This window comes from Python bivittatus, unplaced genomic scaffold (genome assembly GCF_059951505.1).
Source record: "Python bivittatus isolate LINGU-HERP-01145 unplaced genomic scaffold, Pbiv_v1 ctg000020_np1212, whole genome shotgun sequence".
Classification (NCBI taxonomy): Eukaryota; Metazoa; Chordata; class Lepidosauria; order Squamata; family Pythonidae; genus Python; species Python bivittatus.
In genome coordinates, this window is record NW_028277030.1 from 36,141,144 (window position 1) to 36,153,828 (window position 12,685).

The 12,685-nt window shown below is 41.9% G+C and overlaps 1 long non-coding RNA gene across 1 annotated transcript in view; it reads left to right on the forward strand.

Moving 5' to 3' along the window:
- Positions 1-744: 744 nt before the first annotated feature.
- Positions 745-12,685, forward strand: part of LOC148217028 (uncharacterized) — a 30,902-nt gene continuing 18,961 nt past the window's right edge. The window contains exons 1-3 of the long non-coding RNA XR_015795503.1: positions 745-1,243; positions 8,561-8,656; positions 9,534-9,650. This is a non-coding gene — a long non-coding RNA (uncharacterized LOC148217028). The remainder of the gene's footprint in view (positions 1,244-8,560; positions 8,657-9,533; positions 9,651-12,685) is intronic.

Here is a 12,685-nt window from a genome sequence, read left to right on the forward strand (position 1 = left end):
GGGGACTCGTGACGTCATGGCGATGTGGCGCGAGGAGGAAAAGGGGGTACTTGAAAGACAATGGAAAGTCCGGGAAGGAAGAAGAGATCAAAGAAAAAAACTCTTGTGCCTGCTTCGCAAGCGCAGCCCTACATAGGTTTCTGGGGAGGGGCGATGGGGGGGCACACAAAGATGAGAGGGGTTACTCCTAAGTAAAGCTGTCGTCTTCTGCAGAGTTAGGGATATCTAAACAATTGCACCCTTAACTATCCTTAGACGGTAGCAGGCGTTGAAGTGTCATAGCTCAGCGCTATGGCTGCAAGTTGATGGCTGTTGGGATCGCTGTCTATAAAGGTTTCAGCCGTAACGAAGTCGGCTATTCACACGGAAGGTAAAGCGACACGTGCATCTGACCCTAGACATCAGGGCGCGCAGAAGTCAGTGCCGGCAATTCAGAATCCTGCATACTGTAGGCTATGTTCATATAACACTAGGTGGCTTACGAATAAAAAAGATACGCTTGCACCACGTGCCAAGCCAACTTAGTGTTAACCTTGTTTTTTAGCATTTTGTGTGAATCCAGCCCGTTTGCCTAACTTGTGGATCAGTGCACTGTGCAAACCCAGAAAGGAATAAGCAAATAGGTGAAGCGTGCTTCATGGACGCAGCCAGAGATGGCAAAGCGGCGTCGTGGAAGCCCACCGCGAGAAACAAATCCGTTGCAAAACGCTACTAGGTATGAGTAAACCGTGCGCCTGCCGAGAAATGACGCTAAGAAAAAAAGTGGGAGGACTGAAGACAGGACGGGATTGTATTGGGAGCAAGATGTGCACAAGGGCGTGGATGTGCGGGACGCACACATATGTGACCTGACTCCCATCCCCAAGAAGCCGCTTGCTTCATCGTCGCCCCTTGTTTGCTGCAGCCTTGCTGGGCCCCAGGAGGCGACAGCAATCTCCCTCGCCCTCCCCTTCGGATCAGCTCTTTGCACCTCGAGGAGAACGGCGGCGCTGGATCTCCCCGCGCGCTGAGGCGTATCTCCGCCCGGTTCGAGGGCGGATCCCAGTAGAGCTCATAGCTTCGCTTCCCCTCTGCAAACCATAGTCCGCGGGTCACCCCACTTGCCCGGCAGCGGACGTGGCCAATCGGAGGTGGGCAATTGAGGGGGCGGTACCTCAAGCCTTTTGGAGGAGGGCAGTCCGCCTGCATTGAGTGAACAGCCTCGGACGTGGGTTGACGCGGTGAAAGCCTGCGAGAGGATGAGGTGAATTGGGTTTGTGCCTCGCCTAATTTTTTTTTTATCGGAGAAAACGAAAGGATTATAACTTTCTTTCCTCTTGCCTGTTTGGATTTGTAATGCCAAAGGGAAATTTAGAAGGCATACTTTTAAAAGTACAGTACATACCTTCCTGTAGTGTTCCCATAAAGCTTTTAGATACTTGTAGGAAAACATATTTTCTAAAATATATGTATGCAGATCTTTTCAGTTAATATTATTCAGGCAGGATGACGAGATTCTGTGAAGGCAGACGGTTAGGGTTAAGGTCAGAATGTGTAACAGTTCAGGTTTTGCACCAGCATGGGGAAATCCAGGTTCACAGTCCCTCCTTTGGTTGGAAGCTCACTGGATGACTTTGGGCCAGTTACTTTCTCAAGCCAACCTACCTCAAAGGGTGTTTGTGGGAAAGAGAGTGGTGTACACTACCTTGAACTTCTGGATGAAGGCAGGATATAAATCTAACAAATAGGGTTGTGTACAGTAATTCTTAATATCAATCCAGAAGTAGTTTCACATAATGTAAGAAATCCTGTTTTATACTGGTCTTGATTTGTTAAATAAATCATAGTCTAGTTCAGACAACAGCCTCAGCCAGGATTGGGGAACCTGAGATATCAAGCCTTGATGCGCCACCCCAAACTTCTTTCTAGTGGCCCCAGAACTTCCTTAATGATCATAATAGCTGAAAATAGACCCCAGTTTGAGGCAGAAAAATGAGAAGTGTAATGTAAACCTCTTCTAGAGGTTAACTTAATTTATTTAAAAAGATACACCACCATACACAAACTGTTGTCCAATTTCAGAGGAACACACAAAATCCTGGCTTTGCTCACATGCATAACATGGTATTACCCACTTTCCCCACTGCAGCCGTCCCACTCCCAAACTATGGTTAAGTGACGCCTCCAGGCAGCCAAATATTGCCTACCCCTGCTGTAACACTATAAACCATAGTTTGCAAACCAGAAAAGCTAGACCAGCATGCCAAGCCAGATACAACGGCACTCCCTTACTACTTAGAATAATATATCAACTTGGACAGCCAGTGGCTTGGAAGTTACTTTTTCATCTTACATCACAGACTCTGGGTAGGTGACAAGCTCATATATCAAAATAATTCTCAATGTCTAACTTGACACATGCACTAGTGTGTCAATAGACATCCTCATTGGAGCATATAAATCACTATGCCCCCTGTCTGAATGTATTTTTTCAAATTATTTTAATTTTTTTTTAAAGCTAGCCCTTTCCAAGATTGCTTCTGGGCACTGAACATACTCCCAGAGATTCTCTTAGAGAATAAAAATGATGTGTGTGTGTGTGTAATCATTCCAGTATTCTTTTCAACAATATGACCATTTCCTTGGGAAAAGGAAATTAGCTGAGGTAAAAGAGCAGATGGTGGGAGCGGTGTCACCAACTGGCTTTATGATAAATGGATGTTTTGCTACAAGCCATTCTGGAAACCATTTTGTTTGTATCCATAACAGGCTGTCAAAGCTCCAAATGTGGCTGTTGGCCCCAAAAGTTTGGGGTCTTTTTTGTTAAGCCATAATGTCTGAGTGCTAAGCCATAATATAGTTTGGTTTTGGTCAAACCTGGAGAATGGTTTAGCATGATGTGTGACCAAGGTGATTATGATTTGTTCAACAAACCATCGTTAAAATAAATCATTGGTTAGCATAAAATAAAGGTAACTTATATGCTTGCCTCCATGGCATATAAGCCAGATAGAAGAGTTCTGGAATTGGTGTGCAGACACAATATACTGTGAAACTTTTCTGACTGAAATAAAATCTGACAGTCAACGTTCATAGCCTCTCCTTCAGACTGTTTGAAAACCAAGAAATGAAGAAGGTGAAAAGTGCCTCATAAAAGTGGTTTATAGAAAGTTACCCTTTAGAACCTCATTCCATTTGTAAATGGAGCTGCTAACAACTGTCAACAGTTGTTCCTGACTATAAACTGAATGTAGATGGGAAGAATTGTTAGATTGTCCTTAAAATTAATGATGGAATGTTGGGGACATGATGGTTCTTGCATGTGTGACTTGATATATTTTTAGGACTTTGTAGGTCAGAGTCTTCAGTTATGCATGGGAGGTAAGAGGAAGCCACTAAGTGCAGATGCTAAGATTTCTACTTCCATCCTTTGGTTGAGGCTTCTGAGAAATCATCATCAAAGGCCTATGCTATATACACCTGATCCATATCACATGCTAACCTATTATATGATTTGATTGGTTTCTTTAGTTATGTGTTTAATAATATTTTTATAATTTGCCCCAATCCCAAAGGACTCTGGATGGTGTTCAGCAATAGATATAAACCAAACAAAAGCAAAAAACCCAACATCATCATAAAAACTTTGGAAACCAACAGTAAACTCAAGACCCCAACCAGTCATGTGAGACCAAAGGCTTGTTGAGATAAAACTGCTTTAAGATGTTTCTGAAATATCAGTAAAGTGAGGATGTATATACTTTTGTGGGGAGGATATTCAACAAAGTGGAGGCTACCACTTGCTGCGTCACTTACTTCAAGTTCATAGCTGAGCAAACCACAGTTTAGGACTAGTGTGTGAACCTAGTCATCATGTCTTGCAAATGGGCAGATGTGGTTTGCAGGAGCAAGGAGACTGCTGTGTATTTAAAAACCACACAGTGTTGTGGCACTTGAACCTGGAGATTTGATTACTTTCAAGATGGACTATTTCCACATACAAATCAGGCACTTTATTGTAAAGTAGGAACTGCGTGGATCCAAGCAGCTCCTGGTTTTCTCTGCTTGTGAATAGTTTATGGGCTTTGAAATGGCTTGACCTCCAGAATAGGAATGTATAGTGAAGTAATTTCACTTATTCTGGAGATTCTTCAGTTATATGAAATAAATGGCTGTGTTACTGCTGGGGTATTTCCATTAGCACTGTGCTAGGGTTTAGGCCTGTCTTTCAGCCATCTCCCCCATTTCAGTGTTGCTAAATTACATATTGGTGGAGTCCAAGATTTATCTGTTTAGATTCTGAATTGGACTGGACTAATAATTATCGAGTTCTTTGTTTAAAAAAACTGGCATTTGTTAGCGAGGATTTTGATAAAACCTCTGAATCCACAACCTTTGGAACCTGAAAATAAAACACAATTGAAGGTTTAACTTGTCTTTACAGTAAAGAACTAATGATCTGGGTCATGCGTCAGGTCATCATTTCATGCTTTATCTGTGCAATCTCAGACTCTCCTATTACATTGGAACAAAGGAAGTTGCCTTATATTCATTCAGGCCATTTTATTGCTCTTGAATGTCACATCAGTTGATTTCAATGTATGGTCTGGAGTTCTAATGTGGTGAGAAAGGGAGAAAAACTCCTCACCCACATTTCTTGTTGTTGTTCAGTCGTTAAATTGTGTCCGACTCTTTGTGACACCATGAACCATATCATGCCAGGCCTTCCTGTCCTTCACTGCCTCCCTGAGTTTGCTCAGTTTCATGCTCATTGCTTCAGTGATGCTATCTAACCATCTCATCCTCTGCCGTCCTCTTCTCCTTTTGCCTTCAGTCTTTCCCAGCATCAGGGTCTTTTCCAAAGAGTCCTCTCTTTGCATTAGGTGACCAAAGAGCTTGAGCTTCATTATCAATCCTTTCAATGAGCAGTCAGGGTTGATTTCCTTTAAGATTGACTGGTTTGACCTCCTAGCAGTCCAGGGGACTCTCAAGAGTCTTCTCCAGCACCACAGTTCAAAGGCATCAGTTCTTCGGCGCTCAGCCTTCTTTATGGTCCAGCTCTCACAGCCATACATTACTACTGGAAAAACCATAGCTTTGTCTATGCGGATCTTTGTCGGCAAGGTGACATCTCTGCTTTTTAATATGCTATCTAGGCTTGCCACAGCTTTCCTCCCAAGGATCAAGCGTCTTTTAATTTCATGGCTGCAGTCTCCGTCTGCGGTGATCTTGGAGCCCAAATAAATGAAGTCTGTTACTGCTTCCATTTCTACCCCTTCTATTTGCCAGGAATTGATGGGTCCAGATGCCATGATCTTAGTTTTTTTAATGTTGAGTTTCAAGTCAGCTTTCGCACTCTCCTCTTTCACCCTCATCAAGAGGCTCTTGAGTTCTTCTTCGCTTTCTGCCATTAGGGTGGTGTCATCTGCATATCTGAGGTTGTTGAAGTTTCTCCCTGCAATCTTAATTCCGGCTTGTGATTCTTTCAGCCTGGCATTTCTCATGATGTACTCTGCATATAGGTTAAATAAGCAGGGTGACAATATACAGCCTTGTCGTACTCCTTTCCCTATTTTGAACCAATCGGTTGTTCCATGACCAGTTCTAACTGTTCCTTCTTGGTTTGCATATAGATTTCTCAGAAGACAGGTAAGATGGTCTGGTACCCCCATTTCTTTAAGAATTTGCCACAGTTTGTTATGATCCACACAATCAAAGGCTTTTGCATAGTCAATGAAGCAGAAGTAGATGTTTTTCTGGAACTCTCGTGTTTTCTCCATGATCCAGCGAATGTTGGCAATTTGATCTCTAGTTCCTCTGCCTCTTCGAAACCCAGCTTGTACATCCGGTAGTTCTCGGTTCACGTACTGCTGAAGCCTAGCTTGTAGGATTTTGAGCATAACCTTGCTAGCATGTGAAATGAATGCAATTGTGCGATAGTTTGAGCATTCTTTGGCATTGCCCTTCTTTGGAATTGGAATGTAAACTGACCTTTTCCAATCCAGTGGCCACTGTTGCGTTTTCCAAACTTGCTGGCATATTGAATGCAGCAGTTTAACAGCATCATCTTTTAATATTTTAAATAACTCAGCTGGAATACTGTCATGTCCACTAGCTTTGTTGTTAGTAATGCTTCCTAAGGCCCACTTGACTTCACTCTCTAGGATGTCCAGCTCAAGGTCAGTGACCACACCAGCATGGACATCAGGGACATTAAGATCTTTCTTGTATAGTCCTTCTGTGTATTCTTGCCACCTCCTCTTAATCTCTTCTGCTTCTGTTAGGTCCCTGCCTTTTTTGTCCTTTATCATGCCCATCTTTGCACTAAACATTCCTTTAATATCTCCAATTTTCTTGAGAAAAGGGAGTGGTGAGAAAGGAAGAAAAACTCCTCACCCACATTTCTTACAATGTTGCATAATTTTTGGTCATTACCCGTTAATGACTTGTAATCAAACCTGAGTGCTAGCCACAGTGCTGAGAAAATGAAAACACACATTTCACAATGCAAACCACTCCTTTTTGTACATGCATCCCAATGTTGGAATCAAGTGTGTAAGTCACAGATTTGGGTCATGATATGACCCACACAGTTAATTGCTCACCTTGCCCCCCCCCCTTTGCAGGTGTCCACTGTGTCTAACTACGGCAGAAAGATATCCTGGAAAATACCTTTATATGGCATATTCTTATGATGTGGCCTTCAACTCATCCCCAAGTCATAGGGAAGGCAACATGAAGTTCTATTTAGCCTTTTCTCTTCTCCAATAGTACTTTTTCCTCCTGACACAAGGCTTCCTCAGAGATGCAGTTGATGATGCTATTGGGGGCTGAGATCTGCCTAGCTCCCACTGGCCACTTTCGGCTGCTGTGGGCATGCCCTTTCCCAACAGATCCTGAGCGTGGGCCTTCACAACTTCTTTGGCTTTAGAATGGAGGAAGGATCAGATACCTGGCATCCACAGAAGAATCTGCCTGGTCAAGCATTACACAAATTCCATATATATGTAAGTAGTAATAGTGTATACTAAATTCAACAGTGGCTTATTTGTTTGATTAATCAGTGACATGATCAGGTTGCACTGAAGTGCTGTCATCAGGTCGCGCCGGGAGTGGCGTCATCAGGTCACGCTGGATATGACGTGCATAACCCTCTCCCCTCTGGATATGACCTGGATAACCCTCTTCCCCACATGATGCAGCACTCACAAGGTCATAACCCTAACCGGACATGACGTGTTGAACCTAACCCTATCATCAAGAAAGGTGTGACGGTCAACCCGAGGGTGTCCGATTAGCTTAACCCCAAACCTAATTCTATGGGCATTCAAATCAAAAACTAAGTAAAGTGAATGATTAACAGAACCCTAGGCTGCGCTGTATTTGGGAAGCAAACCCTACTTGGGCATTGTGAAATAAATAATAGCCTAATGATGCTTTTAGTTTTGTGGAGTTTTAAAATCAGCACCTTAAATGCAGGAAAAGGAGATCCACCTTAGAACGCAGCCACAGGCCACATTTGCTTCCCACTTTCCTAAAAAGGCTTTATTTCTGTCCAGTCTTAAAATCACCTCCTCAAATGCAGGGAAAAGAACTTTTTAAACCACAGCAGCTCCAGAATGATTAATCTAACCCTAAGCCCCAACCCATATCCTAAGTGAAATGAAAATCACAGACAGCTTTACCTTTTGTAAAAGCTAAAGAGACATAGCTTGCACATTTTAACCTGAAATGCACATGCATGCACACACACACACACACACACCCAGCCCCAACCCTGATTCTATATGGATTCAAATAAGACATAAGTGAACTGAAAACCACAAACAGCTTTACCTTTTGTAATAGTTAGAGAAAAACTGTTTGCAAATTTTAACCTGAAATACATGTTTGCACACACACACAAATTTGCAAAGTTAACCGATAACACAAATACACACATACACGTAAACATTTTGAAGCCTGACCTTAATAAAATTTTATTTCCACCTCCCTCCCTCCAGCAAAGCCAGGAAAATTTAACAGAGCAGCCAAATATTCACACAAGCAGCAGCCAACCAAGCAGCAAGTATTCAACAGTGATACTTATTATCGATACGTCTAGACGTGTCAGAGCCATGATTCTGGGCACGCGCAGGCATGCTTGTGACAGATGGGAGCGGATGCATGCATGTCCAGACATGTTCTAAGTACATGACTCAATGACATGACATCATCCATCTGTGCAGGCATGTTTGGAACAGATGGGAGGGGACATATGCATGTCCAGACATGCCTGAGCAGTTGCCACTGTGAAGTTCAACAGTTTAAGCTCCGGCTTGCATTTGAAAATAATATGGTAGACGCTGATGGTGATTTGTTTGTTATCAAATTGACCCCCAAACCTCCAAAACGTGGTGGTAGAATCAGAAAAAAACCTGATCCATGTTGTTTCTTTGATGAGAATGCTCAGGATGAACTTATACACCCTTGTTATTGCAGGTTCTGTAAATCAACCCATGGTAAGTAAAAACAAACGTTAAGAAAAATACTGTTTTATTAGTTGAAGTGGTAGCTTAATTCTATCTTATTTTCTGTTTAGAAATGAAACCGCCTCAAGATGCAGGACTGGCTCAGATTCTGAAACGTTCTGTTAACAGGATCTTATGTCATTGTTTAATGGGATGCCCAGAAGAAGGTGAAGACCAAGCCGATGGAGCCAATGAAACACAGTTTATTCAAAGTTTATGCAGTAGACTTTCCAAGGCCAAAGTCCTGTGGATCATCACAATCATTTCCAAGAAACTGGATAAGTTATATTTCCCAGGAGACACACTGTGTGAACTCTGGGCTTTCATACAATGTATCAAGAAGAACCCTAATCCACCGTCAGTAATGTCAAACACTGAGGCTGAGTTACCTGTATCTCTGAAAAGGATCATATGTCAGGATGTAACAGAAATTAATTACAAGAAACTGTTAACAACCACCCAATGAATTTTATAATAAAATGTATTTACGGGCCATGTGAAAGCTGCTTTATTTCTTTTTGCTAACCCTTGTTTAACCATGCCAGATGGTAAACACAGAGATATAATTTAATCACAATGTGTGATATTATTCAAACAGGTCTTCCTGGGGGATTAGGGTCAGGGTTTTGACTGGTTTTGCAAAAGATGTCAAGAATTCAGCGTCTCTGATGCAATTAGTTTGTGACATTGACAAAATGTATAAAGTACTGTAGGAGGCCCGTCCTGAAACAGTCAGGAACGTAGGAGTGTGAGTTATTCAGCCGTCCATCTTGCACCATTTGCCAGCAAAGCAGACCCATTTCAGAATGAATGCAATTAACTAATTAATTTATGGCTAATTTGAAGATGTAGGGCCTGTTAGATGCAATACCATATTTATAACTTTTTGTTGGTGGTGGTTTCTTTCATTAGAATGAAATCTCAGAATCACAGTGCCTGAAAGCCTACAAAGCTATTAATTTTCCTTTCACACAAATTTCAGTAGACTCATGTAAAATTTCTGCAGCAAACTGATCTCTGTTTGTCTCTATTCTTTTCCTTCAGAATGGGAGGAAGATCAGGTCTATGCCAATTTTCCGATGCCCACAGATTCACAACGGGGTCTACAGTTTATGGACCCACAGCCTTCTGCATCCCATGGAACGCAGGGTCATTTAGAAGGTAAAAATATCCACATTGTTTTATCCAAAGTACAAGTAGGTTTCAGAAAACTATGAAGGGCCATTGTATGTTTACGAATGCTGCCAGTATTGATTGATTGATTGATTGATTGATTGATTGGTTATGGTTGTTTCTGTTGTTTTATCCAAAGCCATCCTGCAAAAATGCATGGTGGTGGATTTCCTACAGACTCCCCAGATAGTATCAGCACAGAATGGTCTATACCAGAACCCCTGCCAGCAGAGGAGATGCAACAGTCAGCGGGGCCAAGTGTCATAAATACCCAGAATTTGGACATCATTGAATCATTTGCTTAGAACATGTCTGGACATGCATGCATCCGCTGCATGTCGCAAGCACACCTGCGCGTGCCCAGAATCATGGCTCTGAAACGTCTAGACGTATCGATAATAAGTATCACTGTTGAATACTTGCTGCTTGGTTGGCTGCTGCTTGTGTGAATATTTGGCTGCTCTGTTAAATTTTCCTGGCTTTGCTGGAGGGAGGGAGGTGGAAATAAAATTTTATTAAGGTCAGGCTTCAAAATGTTTACGTGTATGTGTGTATTTGTGTTATCGGTTAACTTTGCAAATTTGTGTGTGTGTGCAAACATGTATTTCAGGTTAAAATTTGCAAACAGTTTTTCTCTAACTATTACAAAAGGTAAAGCTGTTTGTGGTTTTCAGTTCACTTATGTCTTATTTGAATCCATATAGAATCAGGGTTGGGGCTGGGTGTGTGTGTGTGTGTGTGTGCATGCATGTGCATTTCAGGTTAAAATGTGCAAGCTATGTCTCTTTAGCTTTTACAAAAGGTAAAGCTGTCTGTGATTTTCATTTCACTTAGGATATGGGTTGGGGCTTAGGGTTAGATTAATCATTCTGGAGCTGCTGTGGTTTAAAAAGTTCTTTTCCCTGCATTTGAGGAGGTGATTTTAAGACTGGACAGAAATAAAGCCTTTTTAGGAAAGTGGGAAGCAAATGTGGCCTGTGGCTGTGTTCTAAGGTGGATCTCCTTTTCCTGCATTTAAGGTGCTGATTTTAAAACTCCACAAAACTAAAAGCATCATTAGGCTATTATTTATTTCACAATGCCCAAGTAGGGTTTGCTTCCCAAATACAGCGCAGCCTAGGGTTCTGTTAATCATTCACTTTACTTAGTTTTTGATTTGAATGCCCATAGAATTAGGTTTGGGGTTAAGCTAATCGGACACCCTAGAGTTGACCGTCACACCTTTCTTGATGATAGGGTTAGGTTCAACACGTCATGTCCGGTTAGGGTTATGACCTTGTGAGTGCTGCATCATGTGGGGAAGAGGGTTATCCAGGTCATATCCGGAGGGGAGAGGGTTATGCACGTCATATCCAGCGTGACCTGATGACGCCACTCCCGGCGCGACCTGATGACAGCACTTCAGTGCAACCTGATCATGTCACTGATTAATCAAACAGATAAGCCACTGTTGAATTTAATATACACTATTACTGCTTATATAAGTTTAACAGTCCTTTGAAGGAACTTGGGACCCATGCTTTTTAAACAGGATTTTCATGCCCTTTTGAAAGAGTACTAGAGCATTAGTCTTGTGTGCCTAGAAATTCAATTTTAACCAGGTAAGAGAGATGGATTCTACCAGCTGTTGCTGATGGTGCTGATTCTGTCCTGAATGAGTGCATTACAGGTTTTTAATGGCTTCTGCCAACAAGGAGTTTCACATGGCCATATTGTTTTAAAGGATGTCATTTTGGATACCCAAAATTTTGGGCTTCTTTTTGGTGCTTCTGGCCATAGCCAGTTGCTGCCAGTCCTGCGATTCCCCTGCAGGACTCATCGGTTGCACCCTTCCACTTCATCCCACACCCCTGCGCCCTACCTGTTACTTGACTGACAAGGCATGGCCACAGGGGAGGGGTATGGGATGAAAGAGTTGCTTTCAGCCTCTCTTCCATCCTTGTGACATATCAGTTGGGCTAGTTCTGATCACTGGTGCAGCACTCTAAAGAGCCAATGTGGTGTAATGGTTAAAGTGTTATGCCAAGATCAGGGAGACCAAGGTTCAGGTCAGTCATGGAAACTCACAGGATAATTTTGAGCTTTTTCTGCCCAACCTGTCTCACAGGAGTGTTGTTATTGGGATAAAACAAAAGAAGAACACCATGCCAGTTGTCTTGAGCTTCTGGAGAAAACATAGGCTATTAATCCGGCAACTTAAATATTTGTTCTTGCATGCCGTATTTGCTCCTGCACAAAACCGCTTTAGTTGCTTTTTATATGAATTACTGCTGTCTTTTCCACCAATTTTTGTTTTAGAGAAAAAACCTGTCCTCTAAACATGATGAGGAGGTTACTTGAATGTGCTTATTTCTAAAAATGAGAGAAGGACCAGTAGCACACTTCCCACATGTAAAAGTTATTCAAAAAGATACAGGGCCAAGTTAGATCTGTGAGGCAATTATATGGATGTTATATAATGTTTTTCCTGTTCATATACAAATAGTGAATGTTATATTTTTAAACAAGAAGGAGCATATGAGGAAAGGGAGAAAAGCTTCCCTTGCTACATTTCACAACTTCAGGCATTTTTTTCCCTCTTCCTATGGAAAGAATAGCCTTACATACCTGTCTTATATATAAAAAGGGCAAACACAAATGCAACATACCTGCATTATACACATGTATATGCAAAGATAAAAAGCATAGATGAGAGAGTGTGTGATGACTAGAATCTAATGTACTATATATTCAGATACATTCTGAGATAATAGATTGTTTCTGAAGTACAGCCAGTAATGAGGAATTATGGGAGTTTATGGGAGTTGTAGTCTCAGAAACCAAGTTGACTACCTGTAATGTATTGCGTAGAGCACTAGAATTCTGGAGAGCTCCATTCACAATTCCTGATCAGCTGTGAGAGTCACTAGGTGACCTTCAGTACTCTCAGCCTGACCTACTTCTCAGGATTGTTACAGGGATAAAAGGGAAGAAGAAGAACCATATATGCTGCCTTACTATTTATTTACACGTTACTGAGAGTA